Source organism: Brassica napus, chromosome A9 (assembly GCF_020379485.1).
Source record: "Brassica napus cultivar Da-Ae chromosome A9, Da-Ae, whole genome shotgun sequence".
In the NCBI taxonomy this organism is placed as follows: domain Eukaryota; kingdom Viridiplantae; phylum Streptophyta; class Magnoliopsida; order Brassicales; family Brassicaceae; genus Brassica; species Brassica napus.
Genome location: NC_063442.1, coordinates 22,796,777 through 22,809,780, shown reverse-complemented (window position 1 = coordinate 22,809,780; position 13,004 = coordinate 22,796,777). Strand labels below are relative to the sequence as shown.

Below are 13,004 nucleotides of genomic sequence, written 5' to 3'. Positions count from 1 at the left end.
AGGACGTTGTAGCTCATGCATCAGACTGTGGTATTTTCGTTTTAACATTAAGGTCATGTTAGTTTACGATTGTCTATAAAGGGGATGCCGAATTCTGGTTCGGATTTTTACTGGAAGGCGTAATTGACCGAGGGCCAAGGAGCGCTTGTCGAGATTGATAGGCCAAGTTTCCCAGGGTTATTCGTGTTAATATGGCCGATAGTCATAGAAAACGATTCTCCGCTCTAGGTTTCAGTTATACGACGAATATTTCGTATAATGTGACCTATAGTCTTATGAAAATCGAGTCATTTTTGTCTGAGGAAGAAGAAGCCCAAGAGATTTTCTATATAACCAGTGTGGAGTCAGCGACGGAATGCTGCTTTCTTGGATGTGACCGAGGGAAAAGAAAGGCAGAACCCAGCGAGCCGCATGGCTAAAAATGAGATCTATTATATCGTAATGCGAAGATATAAAGTTTAGATTGATCATGGAAAATCAGATCTTATAGGTTTGTGTTTTGCTATACAAAACATACTTCTTCATAAACACATGTTATGTTAACTTTCGAAAATTTCTTCGTAAGACTTGGTCTGATTGTACGAAGGATTTTTTGCGTAAGTAATGGGGACCGGTTTTACGAAAGTTGTTAATCGGTGATATGTATATATATGTCAAAGTAGCGTTGTTTCTGCGGGTTTTACGAGAAACGTTTCTGCTGCGGATTTCGATCTTAGGTGAAAGTTGCTTGGAGTTACTCATCGAGTGTTACCGAATTTTATTTCATTACGATCTAGTCGAAGAACGTTTGTCATAGGTTTTTTGAGAGGATTCTCAAGACACATTCGTTTCTGGAACGAATTGGTCAACCAGAGGTAGATCTAGCCAACGATCGGGAAGAAAGTGTTCCTTTTAATGTGCATGATGCTATATCTATTCTCGAGTTTTCTTCGTCGCAAATGTTTTCGATGCTTTTATGTGACTCACATGGTACAACGAAAACTGAAAGAAATGATTTGGTGCTTGAAGATTTCTCGTAGAAATTTTTAAACGAAACTGACTTTATAAAGCCAGAATGGGCTCCTAGACTTTGGCTAATCGTCGAGTTTCATTTTGATAATGGTACAGGTTTTAACGCATGAATGCGACAAGCAATGTTGTATGTCTTTAAGATTATGTTCATGATCGTCTGGATATGTTGCTAGCGTTTAGACGAATTTTAGATTGTCGTTTGCCTACTTGGGACGATTTGCTTTAACGAAAGCGTTTTCTTGACGATTTGCAAAAGTTTTTGAAGTTTGAACGTATACGAGTATAGTATATGTACCTACTCCCTTTTCTTTACGAAAGAAAACGGTTGAATCGATACTTTGAAGGGTTGTGTTCGTTTCTTCTTTCGAGGTTTGGAATGATCGATAATCCGGGACGACTTAAAAACGATGCTTGGACTGTTGTTTGGTTGTTTCCAGGTTGACGACTTGGAATATGTCGGTTTAAAGAAAATCGCTAGAAACAAATCAGTTTTAAGATGACGTTTGTGTCTCTTGTTTTTTTTTCCCATCGAGCTGGATATGCGTAGCGATCGTTTCTCGATTTTCAGAGAGTTTAGATCAGTTTGCAAGATCTGGCTGAACAGTTATGGAACGATATATCGATTTTTATAGAAACCTAGGTGGATAGTATAATTGAATGCAAAGATGATCAATTTGGGCCACAAAAACGATTCCATCCAATAGCTTTCTTGTAACATGTAATGTGATCACCTTAATAGGCTCAAGCACACTCCCCTCACAAAACTAATCTAATCAGGTTTTTATCTTCTTTCAGACAAAATAAAACCGAAAAAAAAAAGAAAAGACACAATCCTCTCAAATGGCGATTGTATAAACGCACGACTTCTTCGACGATTATACCCTGCTTCATCTCCAGGTGAAATCGTTGCAGGATTATTTTTGTTCATCGTATATAGATAGTCAATCGATAAGTATTTCTTACAAAATGTTTTTTTTTGGTTTTTTATTTGAAATAGAAACCGTGTCCGATAGCTCCAATTGTTTAGATCGGTTAAAATCGTGGACGATCTGATACATTCAAAGGCAGATCTTTCTTAACTCGGTCGATTTGACGAAAAGAGATGAAGATGACGATCTCCAACAATAAATCTTCATCCGATCAATAAGGGTAAATTCAATTTCACATCATTGTCTTTCTTCATGATCAATTCACTGATGATTCTGTTTAAAGGATTAATGAAAGACAAAGTAAAAACTCGTCAACAATCTTTTTTTTTCATGTGGGATTCAATTACTTATATTTCTATTGCTATGAGATGGAAATGTGTTGTGATGACTCCGAAGTAAAACTGTATTTTTCAAAGTTTGATCCTTACAACATGGACAACAATACTTCCAAGGTATGAATTGTAAATTTTAATTCCTTTGTTAAAAATGTTTATTTTAACAATATTTTGAATATTTTAAATTCTTTAAAATATAATTATGTTCCTATCGTCTTAAATGTTTTTCAACAAAACAAATACTGGTTATTATTCTAACTGTTTTTTAGTTTTTTTGTTTTGAGGTTTGTAAACGCGTTCCACAAACATAGATACAAATGAGAAATACTTTTTTTTTAAAGTAAATTCTTAGTACAAATGACAAATACTTACCATTACAAAATAAGGTCAGATGATTCAAAGGCTCAGGGTTATTTTTGTTAATTGTTAATACCATTATAATTGGTTATAGTATATTTTTTATTGTCACTTATTTACGGAAAATATTATTTTTATAATAACAGTTATTAATTGATTACTTATTTTTTGTTGTAATCTTCAGGAATTAATAACTAAATAGGATCCAAACTGTGTCATACATTTGTGATAGACAGAAGACAAGTGTTTTTACTCAATATGTTTTAATTTTTTGATATACGTTCTTTGTTTCCTTGAAAACAAATATAAGGAATCTATATCACATGCAACAACAGGATTCTAAGGTTGTATTTTCTTTTACAGTTACGATGTACAGTAAAAACATGAATAGAGAAAAGGACTTACAAAGGTGCCATCAGACATGATCCAAACGAAAGTCTAGTAAGAAAAGACTATTCAATTCTTATTAGTACTGCATAAGGAATAGAACTGATTCTAGATAGTTATGAAAATATTGGCATGTTGCTTGATGATCATAACACACTTAAAATTTTAGAAATTTGATATTTATAAAGATCTGAATGTTTTACACAGAATATGATTAAAACTTACTTTTATTGATCTTGATTTCTTTGATACAAAATTACAAACTTAAAAACATAGAAAACACTGGGAATTTTAGAGAGAAGGGAGAGCTTTAGAGAGTGATATCGCTCGTGCCCCCTTCCTTGATCATAAATGCATATTTATAGGCAAATATTGCTTGAATAAAGTCTTGCAATGTGTCATCTTCTAGTGGTGCCGACACTTGTTTTAATACGTGTTGAGTCTTGGTGGTGCCGACAATTGCTGTCAGAGACTGTTGTTGTTTTATGTAGAAGTCTTCGTGTGGGTCCCATGTGGGCCCGCCATTGTTGGCCGGATTCTTTCTCGAAATTCTTGAATAGCTTCTTCGCGAGTCTTATTATACAGATATACTCTGTATATTATTTTGTATGTAGTAGTAATAAAATACAGAGAAGAAAATAAAGGAATAATGTACAGAGTCTACTAGAATATACTTAAAACCGAAATTGTAAATATAGACATATTTTAACGTTTTTTTATATATATATATATAATTTTTTTATTATATATCATAAGGATCCTGGCCCAACGGGCCGCCGTAAGGATCTTCGGGTTGCATAGTATCAACTTGTTGGTTGTTGTCGTCGGTATCATCATGTTCCGCCTCAAATTGCGTCAGCATTTCGGCGATAAGTTTCTTCATTTTTTCTTTTCTTAATGATTTCTGGGAAGAAGAAGAGGTAGTTGAACTTGTTGGACTTGATGTTGGTCTTTTTTGCGGACTTGGATTTGTTTGGGATATTTGGGTTGGGTTGAGAAGAGGTATAGATTTGGATATAGTTTGGATTGCTGTTTTGACTTGATTTGTAATTTGGAAATATTTTTGGATACATGCGAGGGAACATCTGTCAAGGTTATATTTTTCCCACCATTTGACTCTGAATTCTCGGAGGAGAGAATAAGGCATGTCTTGAAGAGCGATAGCGAGGGTAAAATGCCATGAACATATCCATGGGATTCCATGTCAATATGAAACCAGATTTTGTTTAGAGGTCCAACTGGTTGATCAAATACGTGTTTCTTGTAGAATGGGTAGGAGGTCTTGAGTACTTGGTCGGGGTAGATCGGATCTGCTGGTCCGAACCAGTACCACCACTCGTTGAACCATCCTGGTATCGTCTTTGTGCAGTTTTGATCAAAACTGAAGAACCAAGAGTGGTCATAGGGTCTGAGTAAAAAAGCTCGGAAAAAGGCATTTTTGTAATCGGTATAGGTGTAGCCATCGTTATGATAGCCTGGGGTGGAAAAATGTTTTGTTGTATGATGATGTATAAAACCAAGGTCTTGGGTAGAACAAATTCGCAGGAATTTGCAGGTTGAATAGTTTATGAGGTTTGGGGTTGTCTTGTCTTTATAATGGGTGATTTCTATATATTTAGAGTCTACTAAAATATACTCATAAAAGAATTGGTTTTTGGTTATGTTGTCTGTTGGCCAGGGAGTATCCTCGTAGAAGACTCGATTGATGAAGGTTTTGAGTTGAGTAAGGTTGATTGGTTTGGTGAATGGGGTCGTCATCAGGTGTTGCTTATAAGGTTTGGTGTAGTAGACTGGTTTAGTGTTTGGGGTAGTGTTTGAGGTTGTATTTGGGGTTGCTGTAGATGATTGTGTTTCCGCCTTTGATGACTTTTCAGAGACTGCTTTTGAATAGGATAGAGGAGGATATTCAGCTAATGCTGAGTAAGGGTTTGGAGTTAAAGTCCTTCCTTGGAGATGTGGTTGGTTTTTGATATAATCTGATGCTGTCATCGGCTTTTTCATCTTCTGGTCACTCATTTTTGAATATCTTGTTGTTGTTGATTATCTGTGAATTTTTCCTGCAAATATTCTCTTGTTAGAAAGTCGGGTAAAGAATTTTTTCTCCTTTAATATATTGAATATCAAAATAAAAAACGGATAATATTGCTTGCCATCTAGCAAATATTTGTTTTGGTACTAGGTTTTTGACATCTTTTTGTAATATTTCTTTTGCTGATTTGCAATCTATTCGCAATAAAAAAAAAATTTGTTGATTAAGTCGTCTTGGAATTTTGAGATACAATTAACAGTTGAGAGAACTTCTTTCTTAACTGTTGAATAATGCTTTTGTGGTCCTAACCAGACTCCTGAATGGAATCGAACTATAGATTCTTGTTTTGATTGTGGTAATTTTTGCTTAAGAATTCCTCCATAACCTATTTCTGAAGCATCAGTTTCAACTATCATGTCAGCTTCAGGATTTGGTATGGAAAGGCATGGGAGGGTTTTAACCTTTTGCTTAACTTGTTTGACTAAAAGAGTACGTTGATTAGTCCATGGTTTTGGATTCTTTTGCAACCGTTGAAATAATGGTTGAATTGTTTTCCTAAGATTGGGTAAGAAGTCCGAAACATAGTTTATGCATCCCAAAAATCTTTGTAACTGGGTCTTTTCTCTTAATTCGTCAGGAAATTTATCTGCGAATTCAATTGATCTTGAAATAGGTGTGATTGTTCCTTGATATATATTATGTCCTAAAAATCTTATTTTTGTTTGGAATAAAGAAATTTTCTTGGCTGATATAACTAATCCATGTTTTTTAACTATATTGAAGAATGCGTTTAAGTGACTAATATGTTGGTCTACTGAAGTTGAATATACTAATACGTCATCTATGTAGACAATTGTAAATTTTGAATAATTATTGAATATATCATTCATTATATGTTGAAATTCAGAAGGTGCGTTTTTAGGGCCAAAAGGCATTATATTCCATTCATAATGTCCAAATGGTACGGTGAATGCTGTTTTATATTTATCTTTTTCGGTAATTTGTATTTGCCAAAAGCCACTTTTCATGCCAAATTTTGAATAAATTTTTGCATTATAAAGTCGTTTTAATAGATTTCTTTTGTTAGGTGTTGGATATCGTATCCATTGTAATACATTGTTTAATGGTTTATAATTTATTACTAATCGTGGTACCCATGCTCCTTTTCAGCTTGATTATTTACATAAAAGGCCGAACAGCTCCATGGAGATTTGGATGGCCTGATTAATTTTTTGTCTAATAAATCTTTTATTTCTTTTTTACAGTGTTCTAATAATTCCTTATTCATTTGAATAGGTCTTGCTTTAGTTGGTATATTTCTTTCGTTAAAATCTTTTATATACGGGAGTTCAACCGTATGTTGTTTTCTTTCCCAGAAAGCGTTTGGCAGTTCTGAGCAGATTTGGTTTAATATATCATTTTCAATAACTTTTATCTTGTTTATTATGTAAGGCATCTTAAGTTGCTCTTCTATTTTCTTGTATGCTATTTCATTTTGTAGATATTGTATATGATTATGTTTTCCTTTTATTAAATTAATTGTTTTTTGAATGGAATTTTGTTTTAAGTTTAGTATTTCTTTGGTTTTCATAGGTGATAAGAATTCAAACGATAGTTTTGTTCCTACTACTTTAGTGGTTACTCCTATTTCTGTTACTTTGAATGGATATATTTGAGTAAAAAATGGAGTTCCTAATATTACTTTTTGTGTTAAGTTTTTTACTAGAATAAATTGATTTTTGAAGCAATATCCTTGGTTACATATTTTTGCACATGGTAGTTTGTATTGTACTTTTAAATTACTTCCGTTTGCTCCACTTAATTTTTCAGTAATTTTTTCATAATATTTTTGCTTCTATTAATGATAATCTAGCATCTGTTTGCAATTATTTTAATTTGTGTTGATTTACTATTAATTGTAATTCTTTAATCTGCGTCTTTAATTGCTTAACTTCATTTTGTAGTTCTCCTATAGTTACTTGCTTAAATAAACTTTGTGTAGGGTATTTATCAGATATTTTATTTAAACTAAAGGGTTGAAGGCTAGATAATTGGTTTTCTTGGTATATTATATCTTTCAGTTTAGTTAAATATTCTTTCTTAATTTTTGTATCGTCAATTTTATCAATTATGTCTAGAAGAAATTGTTTATCAATATCTTTTGTTATAACGTTAATAGTTTTACAATTGCATAGATTATCAGACAATTCTTGTGATTCTATTGAAGAATCACTAATATTTCCTATCTCATCTATAGAGTTATCACTACTCGATTCTTCTGATATTTCTGATTCTGATATTAATAGTTTAGTTAATTTTTCTTGTATGTCTGGTTGATCTTGAAATATTTCATTTATCTTATTTTTCATTTTACATTCCGTTGATTTATGTCCAGGTCTTTTACAATTCCAGCATACTATCTTTTGCTTATTATTTGATTTGTGCTTATTATTCTTTGCATAATATTGATTTGTTGATTTTTTATTAAATTTTTTATTTTTATGAAAAATACTTAGATTTATTATGCCTATGCTTTAGTCGTTTAATTCTTGATGGAGGGTTAAGTTGATTATAGTCATACTGATCACAAAATGATCCCATAGTTATTTTAAATTTAAATTTATCATTTCGTTTTTTTATCTTTATTTTCTTGACATATAGCTAATCCTTCTTTCTTTATAAATGCAAATAATTGACCATAAATAATTGTATTCCAAGGGATTGGTTGTCCTCCTGAATACTCTTTTAATTTACTGATTATTCTTTCTGTAAAGAAAGATGGCAATCCTGAGATAAATCGTTCTTTCCAAAATGCTTGATTACAATCGTTTCTTTGGAATATATTAGTTATAAAAACATCTTTGTACCATTTAAAATCTCCTAGTGTTGGACACCTTAAATTTGTTGATATAATTTTTTTACTTTCTAATTCTTCTTTAGGATTTCCAATAAAATGCATTGTTAAAGTATGTATTAATACTTCTACTGCGTTTTGTACTTCTATATCATTCATAAATCCTTCTTCATCTTCTTGTTGTTTTATTTCAAAATGATTAATTATAGATTCTTGCGTAATTGCGTCTAATGAGTTATCCCACCAATATCTTAATGCTCCGGTAAATCCAGCTATTAATAAAATGCATGCTTGTTGATCATTATTTCCTCTACCTTTGTAAGCCATTGTAGCCATTCCCATTTCTTGAAATAAATTCATCATTTCATATTCTGATCATCCATCTATATTCCATTCGTATATACTTTCTCCAGAATATTCTTTATTACTATATTTGTGATGTTCTTCAAATAATAAATCAGGTGGAGTATGCCTAGGATAATATGGTTTTCTTGATTTATTTTTTATTCGATTTATTTCTTGTATATCGTTTTCTGATTATGAGGAGGTTTTGATAGATTCATTGTCATCTTCATCTATAGTGTTTATTCCTTTTCCTTGATCTAACCTGTCTAATCTGGTCGAAATTAATTTTAAAATTTCACTTTCAGGAAATTTGATTTGTCTTGTTGTTGGTTTAAAGATTGGGTAGGTCGTTGATGAGAAAGGGTGTTGAATGTGTTGGTCCACTTTTCCTTTTCCTTTTTCATGAATATTTATTTTATTATTAATGTTATCTATCTGTTTAGAAATTGTATGTAGTATTTGACTTTGATAATTGTTTTGTTGATATATAGATTTAATATCTTGCATTAATATTGGTTCTTTATCATCTTTGTTAGCTCTAGTTTTAAAGGGTGTAAGCTAAAATTTGTCGGTTTAGAGTATTTATCTTTAAATCATTTTAAGGTAGATGAATTGCTTTAATTTTATTTCCATCCACTTGTTCCCATACTTGGCATAATGATATACTTGCATTAATCGTCTTGAAGGGATAATTGATATTCTGAGCTATTGAATAAATTTCAAACCATACGAAAAATGGAATATTCATTTCTTTTAGTATCATACAATCATATCATTTCTCTCTATACTCATTAGTTTGTTGTTTAGAGAAAGTTTTAAAATACCAACTTCGTTTTTCTTCATTTTCTTTTGAATAAAAGTCTTCTCTTATATATTGTTTATCAATTTCGTATTTTTTAGTTATAACATTTATTGATCTAAAATCTGATGGAGTAGGTGATGTTGGATACGCATCTTGATCTGGTGCTGCTATTGGTGCTTTAAATCTTATCGGTTCATCTTGTTTAGTATTTTGATTTACACTTTTCGTTTCTGAATTTGTACTGGATTGACCCGTACAATATTCAGAAAAAGATGCTCTAGAATGATATGAACGTATTCTAGGTGGAAGTGGATCCCTATAAGATTCAAACCTTAATAATATATTTCCATCTTTCTGTTCAATTATTTTGGATATATTCTTTTGTTCAAAATTTCTAGGCGGTTGAGTAATTTCAATTTTCCATTGATCTGGAATAGTTATTTCATCCCATTTTAATTGCTTTTGTGTGTATGTAGCTGTTGGTGTATCTTTACTATGTACTGCTAGAATTGTTGTTTCTCCTTTATCATCTTGTAATAGACATCTTGAGTTAAATTCAAAAGTTGATTGCTTAAAATAAACTCGATAAAGTAGTAGATATCCATGACTTTCATTTTGAAATTTTATTTCAGGTAATGTACATTTAAAGTTAAAGTATTGAGTATGGTTTGGGTCATGCAAGCTTACTTGAAAGTTAGGAGCGCAATTAAAATATACAGCCCCATTACATAAATTTGATTGTACGGCTCCTAGAAGAGAATCTATAAATTTTAAGAGAGTTTTATCTCTTAATAACATTAATATTGGTGAGTCTATTTCTATTCTCGATAGGGGTTTTATAGCAATTTGGATTAGGTCAAAATGGATGTAACTAATCATTTTTGCTTATATTTATCCAAAGCTATAGAAGATAATAACTTGATTTCTTCAAATTCATTTTGTAGAGACAAAGTTTGCTCATGTTCTTTAATTGAATAAGATGTTTTAAAATCAAAAGTTCCTATTTGATATATATGTTCTGGATTAATATGCGGTAAATGATCTTTTGATATTTCTTGATTAAACGTTGTTATTTTTGACATAATTTCTCTTGAGTTAATTGTCGAATTTGAAGAGGCTGATGCATTTTTTGATTTAAATTTTTTTTTAAACGAAGACGCCATGATTTAATCTATATTTAAACTCATTATAGAAGAGATACTAACCGATTCTAATTGGACACAACTGAGGTATACCAACGGTCTTACTGCCTTCTCTGCACTTGCTGCCTGGAACACCTACGGTAACAATGTTTCTTTAGATGGTAAGGATCTTATCTTGACAAGTTTAAATCAGATTACCACACATAAATCTTGATTTTAAAACCTTTTAAGCAAATTGCATCGTTTGAATAATCGTTTTGGCTCTGATACCATTAATTTTTAATGATTCCTTAATAATTTGTTTTAATTATTGTAACGTTATTACTATTTTGATATACAAAATTTTAGAATTTGATATTTATAAAGATCTGAATGTTTTACACAGAATATGATTAAAATTTACTTTTATTGATCTTGATTTGGGATACAATCTTTGATTCAAAATTACAAACTTAAAAACTCAGAAAACACTGGGAATTTTAGAGAGAAGGGAGAGCTTTAGAGAGTGAAAGTTTACATAGTGAAATCGCTCTTGCCCCATTCCTTGATCATAAATGCGTATTTATAGGCAAATGAATAAAGTTTTGTAACGTGTCGTCTTTTAGTGGTGCCGACACTTGTTTTAATACGTGTTGAGTCTTGAGTGGTGCCGACAATTGCTGTCAGAGACCGTTGTTGTTTTATGCAGAAGTCTTCGTGTGGGTCCCATGTGGGCCCCGCCATTGTCGGCCGGGTTCTTTCTCAAAATTCTTGAATAGCTTCTTCGCGAGTCTTATTATACAGATATACTCTGTATATTATTTTGTAGGTAGTAGTAATAAAATACAGAGAAGAAAATACAGAAATAATGAATTTTTGTACATTATTTCTGTATTTTCTTCTCTGTGTTTTATCACTACTACCTACAAAATAATATACAGAGTATATCTGTATAACAAGACTCGCGAAGAATCTATTCAGGAATTGAAAGAATCCGGCCGACAATGACGGGGCCCACATGGGACCCATACGAGGACTTCTGCATAACACAACAACAGCCTCTGACAGCAATTGTCGGCACCACTCAATACTCAACATGTATTAAAAAAAGTGTCGGCACCACTAGAAGACGACACGTTGCAAGACTTTATTCAAGCAACATTTGCCTATAAATACGCATTTATGATCAAGGAAGGGGGCACGAGCGATTTCACTCTCTAAACTTTCACTCTCTAAAGCTCTCCCTTCTCTCTAAAATTCCCAGTGTTTTCTGAGTTTTTAAGTTTGTAATTTTGTATCAAAGATTGTATCCCAAATCAAGATCAATAAAAGTAAGTTTTAATCATATTCTGTGTAAAACATTCAGATCTTTATAAATATCAAATTCTAAAATTTTGTATATCAAAATAGTAATAACGTTACAATAATTAAAACAAATTATTAAGGAATCATTAAAAATAAATGGTATCAGAGCCAAATGCAATTTGTTTAAAAGGTTTTAGAAACAATATTTCTGTGTGGTAATCTGATTTAAACTTGTCAAGATAAGATCCTTACCATCTAAAGAAACACTTTTACTGTAGGTGTTCCAGGCAGCAAATCCAGAGAAGGCAGTAAGACCGTTGGTAAACCTCAGTTGTGTCCAATTAGAATCGGTTAGTATCTCTTCTATAATGAGTTTAAATATTGATTAAATCATGGCGTCTTCGTTTATAAAAATTTTTAAATCAAAAAATGCATCAACCTCTTCAAATTCGGCAATTAACTCAAGAGAAATTATGTCAAAAATAACAACGTTTAATCAAGAAATATCAAAAGATCATTTACCGCATATTAATCCAGAACATATATATCAAATAGAAACTTTTGATTTTAAAACAGCTTATTCAATTAAAGTACATGAGCAAACTTTGTCTCTACAAAATGAATTTGAAGAAATCAAGTTATTATCTTCTCTAGCTTTGGATAAATATAAGCAAAAATGATTTAATTACATCCATTTTGGCCTAATCCAAATTGCTATAAAACCCCTATCGAGAACATGAATAGACTCACCAATATTAATGTTATTAAGAGATAAAACTCTCTTAAAATTTGAAGATTCTCTTCTAGGAGCCGTACAATCAAATTTATGTAATGGGGCTGTATATTTAATTGCGCTCCTAATTTTCAAGTAAGGTTGCATGACCCAACCATACTCAATACTTTAACTTTAAATGTACATTTACCTGAAATAAAATTTCAAAATGAAAGACATGGATATCTACTACTTTATCGAGTTTATTTTAAGCAATCAACTTCTGAATTTAACCCAAGATGTCTATTACAAGATGATAAAGGAGAAACAACAATTCTAGCAGTACATAGTAAAGATACACCAACAGATACATACACACAAAAGCAATTAAAATGGGATGAAATAACTATTCCAGATCAATGGAAAATTGAAATTACTCAACCGCCTAGAAATTTTGAACAAAAGAATATATCCAAAATAATTGAACAGAAAGATGGAAATATATTATTAAGGTTTGGATCTTATAGGGATCCACTTCCACCTAGAATAAGTTCATATCATTCAAGAGCATCTTTTTCTGAATATCGTACGGGTCAATCCAGTACAAATTCAGAAACGGAAAGTGTAAATCAAAATACTAAACAAGATGAACCGATAAGATTTAAAGCACCAATAGCAGAACCAGATCAAGATGCGTATCCAACATCACCAACTCCATCAGATTTTAGATCAATAAATGTTATAACTAAAAAATACGAAATTGATAAACAATATATAAGAGAAGACTTTTATTCAAAAGAAAATGAAGAAAAACGAA

General features: G+C 31.6%; 1 protein-coding gene across 5 annotated transcripts in view; it reads left to right on the top strand.

The window, feature by feature from the left end:
* The first annotated feature begins 1,551 nt into the window (after positions 1 to 1,551).
* Positions 1,552 to 13,004, top strand: part of LOC106453768 — a 33,322-nt gene continuing 21,869 nt past the window's right edge. Inside the window, exons 1-4 of one of the 5 annotated variants that reach the window (XM_048740241.1) lie at positions 1,552 to 1,908; positions 2,009 to 2,160; positions 2,309 to 2,392; positions 2,996 to 3,073. The gene's annotated coding sequence lies outside the window, so the exon portion shown is untranslated. Of the gene's footprint in view, positions 1,909 to 2,008; positions 2,393 to 2,816; positions 3,074 to 13,004 lie in introns of all 5 variants that reach the window. The other 4 variants (XM_048740243.1, XM_048740242.1, XM_048740239.1 and 1 more) reach the window with 4 other exon arrangements.